The 15158-nt window shown below is 37.2% G+C and overlaps 1 long non-coding RNA gene across 3 annotated transcripts; it reads right to left on the minus strand.

Annotated features, from left to right (window-relative positions):
- Positions 1-6442: 6442 nt before the first annotated feature.
- On the minus strand, positions 6443-12467 carry LOC110870720. 3 transcript variants are annotated; one of them, XR_002553199.1, is made up of 3 exons: positions 12349-12467; positions 11087-11164; positions 6443-6648 (listed from the first exon to the last, which is right to left on the minus strand). It is a non-coding gene; the product is annotated as an uncharacterized LOC110870720 (long non-coding RNA). The 3 variants fall into 3 exon arrangements; XR_004864558.1 differs by having other exon boundaries at positions 11087-11169; XR_002553198.1 differs by lacking the exon at positions 6443-6648 and adding an exon at positions 7237-7277.
- Between the last annotated feature and the right edge of the window lie 2691 nt (positions 12468-15158).

A 15158-nucleotide genomic window follows, 5' to 3' on the forward strand; every position in this document is an offset into this window, starting at 1 on the left:
TGTTCCCTTCTACTAATGTTCCTCCTTTCTCCCATAAATTGCCCGTTACTACTTTCCTTATAAAAAAACAGGTGATGCAAGGTATTCCTATTCTAACGTGTTGGAGGATTTGGAAAGTTATGAATGAAATGGTCTTCTCAAACAAGAGGCGAAATGTGGCCGAGATAGTGGCGGATATCAAAACGTTGGGTTTTCTTTGGTTTAGAAATAGATGTAAAACGGTTTCGATTGATTGGTTTATGTGGTGTAATTTCGATTTTATGTAACTTGGGGCCGTTTTTTGACGCTTCTGTTTCCATCTTGGAGATAGTTCGTCGGTCTTTGTGAATGAAGTTTGCTTTAAAAAAAATTAGTGAGATGAATATATATCATAGCACCAAAATTTTATGAGATTTTTTTTAACGGCAAGTTTGTTTCATTTCTTGCCTTCTGTAGGACTTGAATCCAAAATCTTTCCTTAAGGTGTTTAAATGTTTTGTATTTGAAAATATACCATCACCCTATTTTTGGTAAAATTTTCTGAGAATAAATACTTAACAGTTACTAGTTTCTTTATAAATAATATCTTTTTAATTAATGAGAATACTTCATATGCATGTATGTTGTTATGTACATAGCACCAAAAATTTGTGAGAATCTTCACAAATTTAAATCATCTAATTTTTAATCACTAATTTTGTTTTCTTTAACATCTGAAATTTCATATGCATATGCATGTAGGTTGTTATGTAAATAGATAAAACTCAAAATTCTAATCGCGCATCTTAAAAAACCATAAATCACGCATGTTGAAAAAAACATAATCACACATGGTTATGATTTTTCAGCATACGTGATTATGGTTTTCAACATGCGTGATGAGGGTTTTAAGTTTTAACCTTCACCCCCTAAAAGAAGACCGTTGCCGCAAAAAAAAAATGTTACATTAACCATTCTAGTTCCATCACCGTTTACTAGTTTAAACGTACAACCCGACACGCAGATCAGCCCATTGGTCAAATAATACACGTATAATTCATCAATATCGTGTTCTTAATTACAACGTAAAGTAAGACTTTATGTAGGTGGGTAATATCACGCGCAATTGGCACAGTACTTGGGCAACATTACGCCCCCTCACGGAACACATTGTGTTATGCAAGTCATAACACGTGGCTTACTTTGTGCTCAATACTTATCGCGCAAAGTCTACTATGCGTGCTATCATTCCAAGCGCAAAGTGGCTCACAAGGTGTTTATCTGTAACACCTCGTAAAATCACGTCCAATGATATATTGACACGTGTAATAAACCCTAATGAAGTAAAATATTGAATTTAAGGGACTAGTTTTTTGAAAAATCGAAAACTTTGATTATGAAAGGACTGGAAGTGTTAACATACCTAAAATGAGTTTCTGAATAACCTCGTACGGTATTTATATTCACAAATGAGCCACTTGTTGATCGAGTGTAGCCGTTTGCGTAATTAATTGAAAGTTTGCGCAATAAAGGGTTAAAAGCGTCAATATATTAATTCTTACCTCTGAGTGACCTTTTAACAAACCGGGAGCTTCATGATATTTTATTATACTCTCGGGAATGCCAATTATTGGCCGTCTAAGGTTTTTATTCCTTTAAGTGACGTTACGCGCAACTTTGCAAGTTTAAGGGGTTAAAAACGTCAATATGTTTAATTATACCTCTGAATGACCTTTCTGCAAACCCAAAACATTATGATGTTTTATAATACTCCCAAGAATGCCTAATATGGATTAGATAAGGCTTCGATGCTATTTAACGATGATATACTCAAGTTTGCGCATTAGAGGGACTAATTGCGTCAAACTGCAAAAGTATGCCAATTCGTATGATATTGAACCTTCCAGAATACGATCATAAGTTAAACATTCCCTAAATATCTTCACATACCTTAGAAATAGGCTTTGAAGGGCTCGGTATGCTAAAATAAACTTATTTGATCAATAGGGACTAAAAGCGTCAAAAAGTGCATAAGTTTGCATTTTCGCGCATATCTTACGTTCTGAATATATCCGGACATCCAAAAATTTATGTAATCATTAAAATATTTTATTTTAGTGATTGGCATGATAAAATTCCATTAGTCGCATAATTTGGATCGTTTTTGCGTCCGTTACGACTTCCGTCGTAATTAACCGAATAACGCAACCGTACGACCAAACGAACCGACATCCGAGATATTTTGAGCACATTTCAAGTTCCCTATACTTTAACTTCATTTTAGAGCCTTGAAATAGGGTTAACGGGGCTTAAAAGTGCCAGAAATCAAGTTTTTACACTACAGGGGCCATTTCAGCAAATCTGCCATTTTGGTCTCTGGTGGGACGCGAGAGGCCTCTCGCGGGGCGCCAGAAACTGATCTGGGCAGATTCCTGTTTTCAGCAATCTGGTCGAATTTCAGGGGCTTTTATGTAATATTTTCAATACCTTGGGCTACCATTTGATGGTTTTTAACATCCCATTGTATTCCAAAACCATTTGCCCAAGTGGAGGGCCAAGATTGAAGCTCGGGTTACGAGAAACGATCCTAACAGTTCTTGAAATTCTATATAAACCCACTTGTTCTTGCTCTCATTTCACACCATGATTTGAATTGTTCTAAGTTGGAGCTTTTGTGCTTCATACCTGAATATCCTAGATCAATTCCATCCTTGCTTGGACCCTTTATTGAGAGCCCCAGTAGAGGTACTTGTGCTTGCTGATTAGAATATACGACTGAGTATAAATTGCATTTTAAGCTCAGGTAAATACTTTTAACTTATTTTCCCTTATACGGGCTTGTGATACGGTATTATAAAAATACCGCTTGGTCGGGTCTAGAAACCTTTTAATGGGAGATGATTAAATTGCATAATCCCGTTTTAATCAGTATTGCTTGATAACAGATAACATTGGGGGTTAGTGACTGTGTCCTGGATATCCTTGGCTCGTTTAAAAAGTGAATGGCCACAACTTAAGCACAAGGTGTAGGCATAACACCTCCTGTTGCGTATGTAAAAGATGTACTCACTCGTAAGGGTAACTTCTTGTGAGTTATATTTGTGGTGTGTCGATTAATCTTGATCGGTTTGTATAATCACCGGCCCTAAATGTTGGACAAACATGTAAATCTGATACAAGATTGTTATTAATATAATTGTCCCAAGTTATAAAAGAATTTTTGTGCCTTGTACATTCAAATTAATTTTCATAAAAGATTTTCAAAAGAGTCAGTTAATTGTATTTACCAGTGTAAACTGACGTATTTTCCAAAAAGGTTAAGTGACAGGTACTGTACGTAAATTGGCTGGGAGCTCAGGGTGTTAATAGGGAATCTTGCAAGTTCTAAACGTCAAAAGTCTGTTGAACAGTGTTTATATTTCTGTTTTAAGATCCGCCTGTGGATCCTCTTACATTCCGTTTGTAATACTTATGTTACTTTCACTCCGTTTGTAATATATTTTACTTTAGACTTCCGCTGTGCATTGAACTATGATTATTTGACTATGATGATATCAACTACGTCACGATACTCCCCACCGGGCCCACCGGTAATACGTGGAAATATCAGGGTGTGACATTATCAATAAACAAATGTAAAGTGGCGCGAAATGTACGTGGTAAGAACCGTAGTCACGCAGAGTGGTGACTGATTCCAGACCCGAAGTTGTTTCACTCAAGAACCTACCTTTTCATTGGAAACTCATTATAACCGGTCCATATCATTATTTTGTGTATCAACATAAAAAAACATAACAACTTTTTCGTGATTCTCATCTGTTTGCGTGATTTGTGTGAACCCAAACACATCAAAGCATCATTGAAAGGGGTTTTTCTTCGTTAAATTTGATCATCAATTCTGTGGAATCATTCCCATGTTGTTTCCCTTCATTCCTTTCTTCAAAATTCGGCTTCAACAAAACGTTTTACACTTACTTTCTCTCTTTTAGGTTGGGAGGATTTGCAAGAATGTGGATGCATCCTTCCGCTTTTAGGGTTTTTATCAAAATTACAATATTTCCCTCATGGAGTTTCCTTAATTAGTTATATAACACCCCCAAAATTCCACCTGCGGAAACCCCGCGAGGCGTGTTACGCATTAGAGTTCGAGCCACCAATCACATTGAACCAATGGTAAATACTTAAATAAAACATAATGTCAAATCCCAAAGTGTTGTGTAGCGGAAGCATGTAAATAATCGTTTAGCAAATGTTTCATATTAATACTTAAAACCAATGTATCAAATGTAAGTTAATCCAAGAGCCTCGATCCATGACCACTCCAGCACTCCCAGATAGCAAGTCCATGTTCCAAACGTTAATGACCTACAAGCATGCAAACAAGTGCGTCAGACTACGCTGGTGAGTTCAAGGTTTTGTTAACATGTTTTGTTACCAGATGTATGTTAATGCGATTCAATGTTGTGATACGATGTCGTTCACGTTAGATACCCTAGGGAGTGTGCCCATATGTATCCGGGGAGTGTGTACCCCTTAACGACCGATGCTATGTTGCCTTCGCTAGATACCCTAGGGAGTGTGCCCATATGTATCCGAGGAGTGTGCCTCTAACAACCATAGCGATACCTAGATAATTAGTTCACGCCCTGCCTTACGGCCCGGTGTGAGGTTTCCCACCTAATAGCGCTATCAACTAATTACCCCCATTGCCCTCCAGGCAATCTGATGATAGATTCCATGTTCAATAACCAAAACCGATTAAGTTGTTTACCCCAAGTTTCCCTTCCAAATGTTTACCAGTTGTCCCAAACCACCGGGACGCATGCTTGAGAAAATGCAATGAACTCACCTGGGGTTGCTCGGTATGATACACAAAAAGGTTCAGTTAAGCTACAATGTGATCAACCACGTCCTAACACGTTTATCATACAAGTCAGGTTTGTATTCAAGTATAGCACGTATGTTCTACACGTATCGTAACAAGTTGTGTACAAGTATTGACCATTGTATTCACGTATAAGCATAACAGTTCAACAGTAGCTTCACAAAAACAAAGTCCAGATATGCGGCCCAATCAGATGGACTCATAACAGTGTGCAGGCCCAGTAGCAGAGTGTACGTATGTATGGTCTCGAGTCGAGACTAGACGGTCTCGGGTTGTACTGGTTTCACAGTCTCGAGTCGCAACAGGGTAGTCTCGAGTCATCATGTTCTAGCCGAGATCACACGGTCTCGAGTCGCAACCGGACCCGCAACCGTGGTCTCGGTTTGTGCTGTTTTGGGTTGGTGTGTTGGTCTCGAGTCGAGACTGAGAGTTCTCGACTCGCAACCCGTGTCGAGACTAGGTGTGTAACTGATTTCCTGATTTGCATCTCATAATCTCCGTAACATTAGCAAACAGATATGGCAGTTTCACAAATCAAATCAATTAACAGTTTTGCTATAATCCAAACGAATCAAACAAGCATTTTTAACACCAAATCTCATGAACCCTAACATGATCAAAACATAACAATATCTAAACAACTCTTATAATTCAATCCGATTTCACACATGCAGCCGATTAACAAGCATTCGTTTTTAGAATAATATACAAATCCGATTAGCATCTACACGGTTCTAAATCAATGACATGTATCCCGAATTATGACAATATCCGATTAACATTAAACATGCTCCGAACCACACATATGAACCGGTCACATTATCACTAACATTCATATCAACACCCATCCGATAACATTCCAAGATTATCATGCAAAACATACATATATATCGCACATCATACAATCAAATAACAAATAAACACTAAAACACTAACCAGATTGAGAGGTGCACAAGGATTGAGGATGGATCCGAACAAGCTTCGATGGAGGGGAAAATAATTGTCGTCGGTTTCTCGAGAGGGAGGAGGAGAGCTAGGGTTTCTTTGTGTGTTAAGTGTTTTGCAAACAAATGAGGAATACTCCCCTCATGGTGTGTGTGTGTTGTACGTATAAGAGGAGTGGGCCGAAACCCCTAATGGGCTGCCCCTAAGATCCAATTGCTATGATGTGGCCCAAATGGCCTTGTGCGTTCGGGTTTGTGTTGTGCGTTCGTGAATCTTGTGCGGTCGGGTCACTTGTATAAACACACATTCACATAAAAATAAACATAACATTCAATCAACATAGTTCACCTAAGCACGTCACGTTACACAAAGTAGGTTCAAATTACGAGTTGTCACAGTATCCCCAACTAAAAAGAAATTTCGTCCAACTAAAAAGAAATTTCGTCCCGAAATTTGGTACGCACTCACTGAGAAAGCTAGATAAGTTAAAGTTAAGTAAGTTATATCGTTTGCTGGTTTTCCTGGGGTGTCACAAGTTACCTTTATGGGCTCTTCATCCATGGTTATTCTTCCATCAACATTAATCCCGCAATGACCATTTTCAGGTATTATGTAAGACCCTATTCACGATTTGACCCAAAACGACGCAGCGGAAAATGAACCGTAAAATTTCTTTCTTTTAACTACTATAACATACTTAAATACCGTTTAGGTCAACCCTTCTAACATAAATACATCATTCATCATTTATTTAATGTAACTATGTTAACAAATAATTACAACAACGTGACCACTTTCCCGTACAATCCATGATCTTCAACTCGACCCTCGTTCACTTGTCCATCATGAATATCTGTAACCTGCGGTCACCATATATAACCAACACGTTAGTACATGGTAACATCATGTATAATTTAATACATATCCTTAACAGGCTATATCACATTCTAGCTACGTAAGGTATTCCATTGAAACATCCTCTCAATTTTATTTACTCGAGTCCGATATCAATTCCTCGAGGGTCCGGCGTTCCCATACCTGCACTCCATTTATTTCATTCTCAATAGTAACATGGTTAGGGGTACGTAATCTCAAACATATTGAAAACCCACATCTTCACGTATACGTATACCAGTGATCTACAATCATTAGATTACAACATGTCACACCCCCAAAATCCACCATGCGGAGTACCACCGCTTGGAGACGTGACGTGACCAGGATCGAGCCACCAATCATACTGAACAACGTATTTAAATAAATCAAGCCAACCACAATACGATTGGTGACCAAAAGCTAGTTAACCAAGTTTTAATTTAGACAGCGGAAGCATAAACATAAAGTTCAAAACATAAGTTCGCAGTTCATAAGTTTAAAGTCCGACACATAGGTTTAATAAGTTCATAAGGACTAAATATTAAACACGGGACATAACCGTCCGTACACCACAACGACTCCTTCCTCGTGCAAGCTCCAAGCAGTTAGCAACCTGTAAGGCATGTAACAACGAGTCAACAACAAAGTTGAGTGAGTTCACGTTTGGTTGTTTCGTTTTAAGTTGTTTTCTGAAAACGTGGTTTGTCTTTCGTTGGCGTAATTGCCGTGGGGGTTACCCCGTAGTTGAAAGAAAGTTTAACCAGTTCATTCTTTATTACCCATACCCTGTTCATGATTAGTGGGGGCTTCCCCATGTGAACTACTAGACTGTATGATATCGACTACTACGCAAGTAAGTTGTGCCCTACATCAGTGTCTATCATCACTGATGGTTTGCCATAGTCCATTAGTACACGCCCGTCCGACTGGCACAGTGTGAGGTTTGTTAAACCTAGTAGCGCTATTAACTAATGACCCGCTCGCCATTGGCCTCGGCGATTAAGTCGATATAAAATGAGGGACTTATGATAGAGTTTTGTCTAGTAAGTTTTAAGGTTGTTGTCCTACCCAAGGAGGACGAACGTACGTAGTTCTCCCAAAGAGAATACGCAAGATTAATACTGGCATCCTACCCGAGGAGGATGGCCGTACATATCCTACTTATGTAAGATATGTAGATTCCGTTTTTTTTAATTCTTTAACCCATTCCCAAACCACCGGGAATCCCATGCCTTAGAAAGTGTGTGAACTCACCTCGGTTTGCTCGGTTAGATTCTCAGATATAGCTAACAGTCGAGGTCGGTCAATCACGTCCTAATATAATTACCAGTTAATCATTTAGTGGTTTTCAAATAGAGCACAAAGTTCCTACACGTATCTATCACAAAACATGCATTACTTTGACGGTTTATGCCCATGTAACCTCCCCATCTATTCCCATTCACAATTAAACATACGATATTGCACATAACACTTTTATCGACACATAACATGTTAGATCATTCACAGATAACATATTCGACATTTAGACACGCAAATCACTACTTATGTAGTTTCAGCTTAAATATTCAAAAGCGGGCCGTTTTCGGGGATTTTAATAAAATAGTTAACTTGTTCCAAAAAATCCCAAATTTTTACAGAAGATGCTAAATGACCCAAGTATTATTGTGTAAAAATCTCGGGATCTAATTGATCGCCAATATTTTATTAAAAATCATTTTCCGGACTGAAATCAGATTTATCTTTTTCTGACTGCAGTCTACGAAATATTTCATTAAAAGTTCATTGTAAGTCGGATTGACGAAATTCCAGTGGGACAATTACTACGACATCAGTGTCCATCTACTGTACAGATTTCATAGGCTGATTCGACACAGAACTCAAGTTATAACTGAATACATATCGCCCATTTTCTGCAGTAAAAATGCAGCTCTAGCTGCTGTTACGAAATGACACTTTAAAAATAGTAAACGGAGTCCAAAAATTATGATTCCAGTGCCATTAGAACCGTATTTCCTAATATCACATTTTAGACTCGAAATATTAGTTTTTCGTTGAGTTTATGACCTGTTTACAGCCAACTGAAGACAGATTCTGTTTTCAGTTTCTAACTTACTAACTTGTGTTCGATTGATTCCGTTAATCATGTTTAGTGATCACAACAACATCACACATCAATATTAATCAGCAAAACATCAGATAATCCACCAATAATCATAATCACACAAGATCTACATGATTTACACACCTATCTTCTCTTTATTCATCTTATTCATCTTTTATCCAAGACTAATGTAAGTTCTTTTAGAGTTTCATAAGTTTTTAACCATTAATCATCTATTAACCATAAAATACATGAACAATATGAGGATTTAAGAAACTTACTACTAGCACAATGCTAGGGAAGTTCAAGTGTGGAAAAGTGGTGGTTAAAAGGAAACGAGAGAGGTCCTTCAACTTCCGAACACACCGAGCTTCGTTGTATGACCCGTAGCACCTTTGTACAAGCTTGGAATGGATGATTGGGTGTTGAAGATGGTGGTGATGGGCTGCTTGGTTGAGCCGAGAGCAAGAGAGTGAGGGGGAGAGGGGTGTTGAGTGAAATGTGTGTGTTATGACCTAGAGGTTCATACTTATAATTTCCAATGAGTTTTTAACCCTTGGGTCCTATGTCTACCAAGGTACATAGCATATCCTTACACAATCTCCACAAATCTTGTAGAATCAAGTGAAGGTCTTGAAATAGGCCATGTGAGCCGATTTCATGCCTATGGGGGAGGGGTCTATGTGCAATTTTTGCACCAATTAGTTGTCATGTGTTTCTTGTAGTACATAATCAAATCTAGATCATGATCTTTCTCAATCCAAGAAAAGATTAAGTAATCTTAGGAAGATTATAGAGGATTTTGGTGGGGGCCACTACCTTGGGCCGTCCACATGTAATGGGGGTAAAGTGTAAATTCCCATGGTAGTGTAAGTAATCTAATTAGTTTTCTAGTATAGTATTGGGACTTTAACGTGTTATCATGTTACAAGGGGTGTTATGGTGCTGGGGGACCATAACTGTTTCAGAAAATAAAAACAATGCTTCTAGCATTATTTTGGTGTTCCTGGCAAAGTCCGGTTGTTCGGTCCGATATTGTTCCGTTACAGTGCTTAATTAATTCGTAAAGCGTCCTATATATATATTTTTGTAACGTTTTTAATTTTCAACACTCGGGAAAATATAACGGACTATTTAGTGACCTTTCTATACACTATTAGTATATTAACAAGTACATGTAAGTATAACGCAAACATCAGAAGCAGTTAAATGATTCAGCACAGTCATCAAACACTTTAATTTTCATTAATAAACTGTACGGTTACATGTAAATTTGAGGGTTGTCACACAACACATGTATACACTTTCATATATCTAAGTACATTCATACGTATCTCATTCATATGCACGTACATACAAGTTTATACGACTTACACACGCTACAGTTCCATATCTACATACATACATACAAGTCACATTCACTTATTTGTAAGTTGAGCCTTAACTACAAACATATCAACACAAATCAATGCAATTACAAACAAACATAACCGACTAACTTCCAACAAACATGATGAACATTCAGCAACATAATGAACATTCCATTAAAACAATGAACATTCAGCAACATAATGAACATTCGTTCCACACAATGAACATTCAGCAACATAATGAACAACAATGAACATTCAGCAACATAATGAACATTCGTTTCACACAATGAACATTCAGCAACATAATGCACATTCCATTAACATGATGAACATTCAGCAACATAATGAACATCCAGCAACATAATGAACATTCCACTAACACAATGAACATTCAGCAACATAGTGCACATTCCATTAACACGATGAACATTCAGCAACATAATGCACATTCCATTAACACGATGAACATTCAGCAACATAATGAACATTTCATTAAAACAATGAACATTCAGCAACATAATGAACATTCGTTTCACACAATGAACATTCAGCAACATAATGAACATTCGTTTAACACAGTGAACATTCAACAACATAATGAACATTCGTTTCACACAATGAACATTCAGCAACATAATGAACATTCATTTCACACAATGAACATTCAGCAACATAATGCACATTCCATTAACACGATGAACATTCAGCAACATAATGAACATCTAGCAACGTAATGAACATTCCACTAACACAATGAACATTCAGCAACATAGTGCACATTCCATTAACACGATGAACTATCATCTTAATTTACATTAAGGATAGACGAAGTTCATATGAACTTACCTTGGTACTTACCCTTACCCGTAAATTCTTACATGGTTCCTTATATATAACATACCAAACTTCATTTATAAATAAGAAGTGATTCCGGAAATCACTTACCTTAAGCGTCCGTTTCGTACTTGCTTCCTCGCATCCTTCCCATTAGCCTTCCACGCTTCCACCCACCTTGACATGATCCTATACTTTCATGTCATTATGGTTACCGCATTATTAGCATACACACACATTCTAAATTATATTAATTTCACATTCATATTCTATATTGACCTTTACTAGTCAATACCAACCACACAATGCATAAGATAACAATCACATCTTTTCATTTCACATAATTCTTTATATCGTCACATATAACATTTATTGATATAGCATGTGCCTTGCGATTTCCGTAACATTACATTTGTGTCCAAATGTCTTACTATGCTATTTATGCACAGTTGACTTTTAGAAAGTCAACTGTCCATTATATGAATTATCAACTTAAGCTCATACATTCTCAACATTAATAGATTATACTACGGACATCATACACATTTCATACTCATATAGCAAAACACATATGATCATCTAATTGTATGCACACAAACATAATCAATTTCTTCCATACTAGTAATATCATGATTTTACAATTAACAACATTGTCCAAGCTTAGTTAACACACATAGCTTCCCAACCTTGCTCCTACTAATATACTTACTTTCTACACACTTAACACCAAATCACATTTGATTTCATCTGACCATAAGTAAATCAACACATAATGTGCATCATATTAGTATATTACCCAAGCATCGAGTACAACTTCTAATGCATACTATTTACCAAATCATATAATTAACCAAAAATCATACATGTATTCCATCGGAAATATATTTCTTATGTCCAATTACCACAAACTACATGACATCCTCATATTATACATTTTCATCCATTACTTTCATGCGATCTCATCTAGTAATCTCACCTAGACATTTCATCAAACACTTGGTGTGCGTACACCATTTAATGCACAATTTATAACTAATTCATGCATACTCTTCCAAGTTCTTACTTTCAATCACCAACATAACTAAACATCAAACTAACTTCATACCATATTCAACCTAACTTGCAAGAGTTCATCATATTCAACATAATACATCAAGAATTACACAAATAGTGAACATGGATGATTCACTCACTTCATCTTCCTCACCACTACAAGTGGGTTTCAACCCCAAACATCAAATTAATCAAAATCATGCAAAACACATGTTCTACATGGCGATTCCAACACATACACATGATTAATTTCATTCAATTTTGTGGATTAAACATAACCCACTTCATACAAGATCACCAAATCACAAATTACAACTTACCACATGTTTGTTCAAGCTAGATGGTGAGAAATCTTCATTCATGCAACGTTTTCCGTTCGATTCGGGCCTTGATTTAGGGCTGAATTGCATCTCCATTCAAGAAACGGTTTTCTCCTTTCTCTCTCTCCATGTATGACACATCCACACACACTACACACAGTTAGGCTAATTTATTAAACTTCAACCCCATTTACCAAGTTTAGTCCCTCAAGTTTGCCATTTTTCTTATTTGTCACAAACTTCCTTCCTCACCATTTAACTCATACTTTAACTAAGTTAATTAAAACCGGTTAGCCCGCTTCATGCCATAAAACAAGGAAACACATTCGTAAGTTAAACATTTGGGTTTTGGGGCGTTACATATTAACTTTAAAATTTTGGGTGTTACAACATATCAACCCAAAATAGTAAAAGAGGGATTCTAAACTCACCTCTGAGTTAGTTTTTTAGTGTTAGCAACACACAATCCGACCTTTAGATGCTTAGTCAAATTGGTCAAAGAATTGCATACACCTTATCAACTTTGCGTTCTCAATGGGAACTTAAAGTGGCTTTTTCTCTTGGGCAACAATACGCCCCATGAGATACACATTGTGTTAAGCTACATTATGCTAAACTAACCATTACGTGTGACACACTTTGCGCTCATCACTGCACGCGTAAAATCTTCTTTGCGCTAGCAAACCAAACGCAAAGTGATGCATTGCGCGTCATTAATAAAAAGGAGCGCAAAGTGTCTGATGATAACCCTATCGCGTAAAGTGACGGCTGAGCTCATATACAGGCTTGTTTGCCGTTGAAATCCTAATTTTTTCACTGAAAATGCATAAGGATTGATCCATAACATCATTCAATGCATCAACATAAAAAACATACAACTTATTACGTATTTACATACCTCGATATTAAGTTAGTTCGCGTAAATACTATTGAAGGCGAAAAATTAGATATAATTTGTTTAACACCAAAGGAGTTTGTAGTCTAGCCATATCAAATTGTGTAACAAGATGTTTATTCATAAGTGATTGAGGACTATAGTCACGTGATAACAATTGTTAGATTTTGAAATAACTTAAAGAGGGTATAAGTTACTTGTTCTAAAAATATAAAATAATTGGTAGCAACTAAAAAATATATATATTTGTGACGAGGAATTATGGAAAGAAAGAGCAATTAAGGTGGTAAGGGATGTCGTGAATGGACGTCCTCTCACCTTTCCCTTTCACACTTTCCATGCGTTGTTCCCTCTGAAAAGCCTGCAACTCCTTTTTAGATTTCATGTTTCTGTTCAAATTTTCCATATCCATTCATCTCAGTTCATTAATATACTATATTATTAAACCAAAGTGTTTATTCTCCAAGGGTTGTGTAAGGGGTGCTTCCTTCGTAAGAAGTGGTAACCTTTCCATTACAACCGATCACAGTTTATAAATCCACTTCTTACGAGGGGAGTATCCTTATGTTTAGATAATAAACGAAGGTGGTAACCTCGTGGAGGATTTCGAGTTTTTTGTTTCTTTGTTTTCTGTTTCCGCTTTTATATTGTTCTTTCAGTTTTTTTGTTGGCTCTTTATATATATAAATATATAGTGTGGTTGTCGTTCAAAAGAAAAACCAATAACATGTCATGTCAACTCCCATCTTTACTTCTTATTTTGCACTCACTGGTCTGTCGTCCGTCAGTAATGCAAATTTGTCGTTATAAAAAGGTAACAGTGAAAATAATGAGAATGAACTAAAACTCTAAAATACCTTTGAGATGCACGTGATTATGGTTTTTCAACATGCGCGATTAGTGTTTTTAGTTAACGTGCGTAATTTCATATCGTATGTTCGTACGTTAAGGAATATTGTATGTTAACCACCTCCCCTAATAATATAATGATTATAAAAACAATTCTATACTTAAAGCCATAAACATTTTGTCATAACAAATCCTATTTTAGAAAACAAGAATATATTCACGCTGTATTTCGTAACTTTCCTTTATTAAACAAACGTGATAACTTGATACAAGTTCAATGTTCAAATTAGTCTATGATCATCTTACAATATAATATACAATTTATATGCATTAAAAAGGCCGATGGATTATTGTCATAATGACATTTAAGTGTTTATCCATAAAGTAATTGATGAAACAATGGTTAATCGGGCAAGGTTAACTCACTCGTCTCGTCAAGAAAGGTTAATCCCTTCCTCTCGAGGATCGCTGGCTAAATCACCGGTGGGTTGATCTCCTGCACAAGGAAACAAACCGTGACTCGTAACAAGGAGGATGGGGTGGGGGGTGCTTCTTGTTACCACTCTCCGGCGTGAGAATCAGTAATCTGCTTGGGAAGCAAAGTATGATAGTAGTAGTCGTGAGAGAGTTGTGAAGAGATACCTCAAACCTGGTTTGTGGTTGGTATTTATAGCCGAGGAGTGAAGGAGGAGGATGATGGACAGACTGACGACGTGCTGTACCTTTGCAGGTGTGTCAGGCTTGTCGGTTGTGGAGGTTACGCTACGTCAGTCTGTTGCTTACGTAGCCCTGACAGGTGACTGCCATTGGTGCCACTTGCACTGTGGTGTCAGTCCCACTTGTTGAGCGCACAGGATGCGGTGCGAGCCACATCGCTGCATGTGGTAACATTTGATGTTACCGCGTTTCTTGCTTGGGATCAAGAAATACGCGAGATGCGGTGCTAGCCGCATCGTCGTCCGTGGAGACCGTTTGCCTGCATCCCTTGTCGTGACGAAAATGCCCATATGATGCGGTGCTAGCCGCATCGTTATGTTCATCTACTTCTACGCATAAGGTAAGGCTT

The sequence above is a fragment of the Helianthus annuus genome, chromosome 8 (assembly GCF_002127325.2).
Source record: "Helianthus annuus cultivar XRQ/B chromosome 8, HanXRQr2.0-SUNRISE, whole genome shotgun sequence".
Classification (NCBI taxonomy): Eukaryota; Viridiplantae; Streptophyta; class Magnoliopsida; order Asterales; family Asteraceae; genus Helianthus; species Helianthus annuus.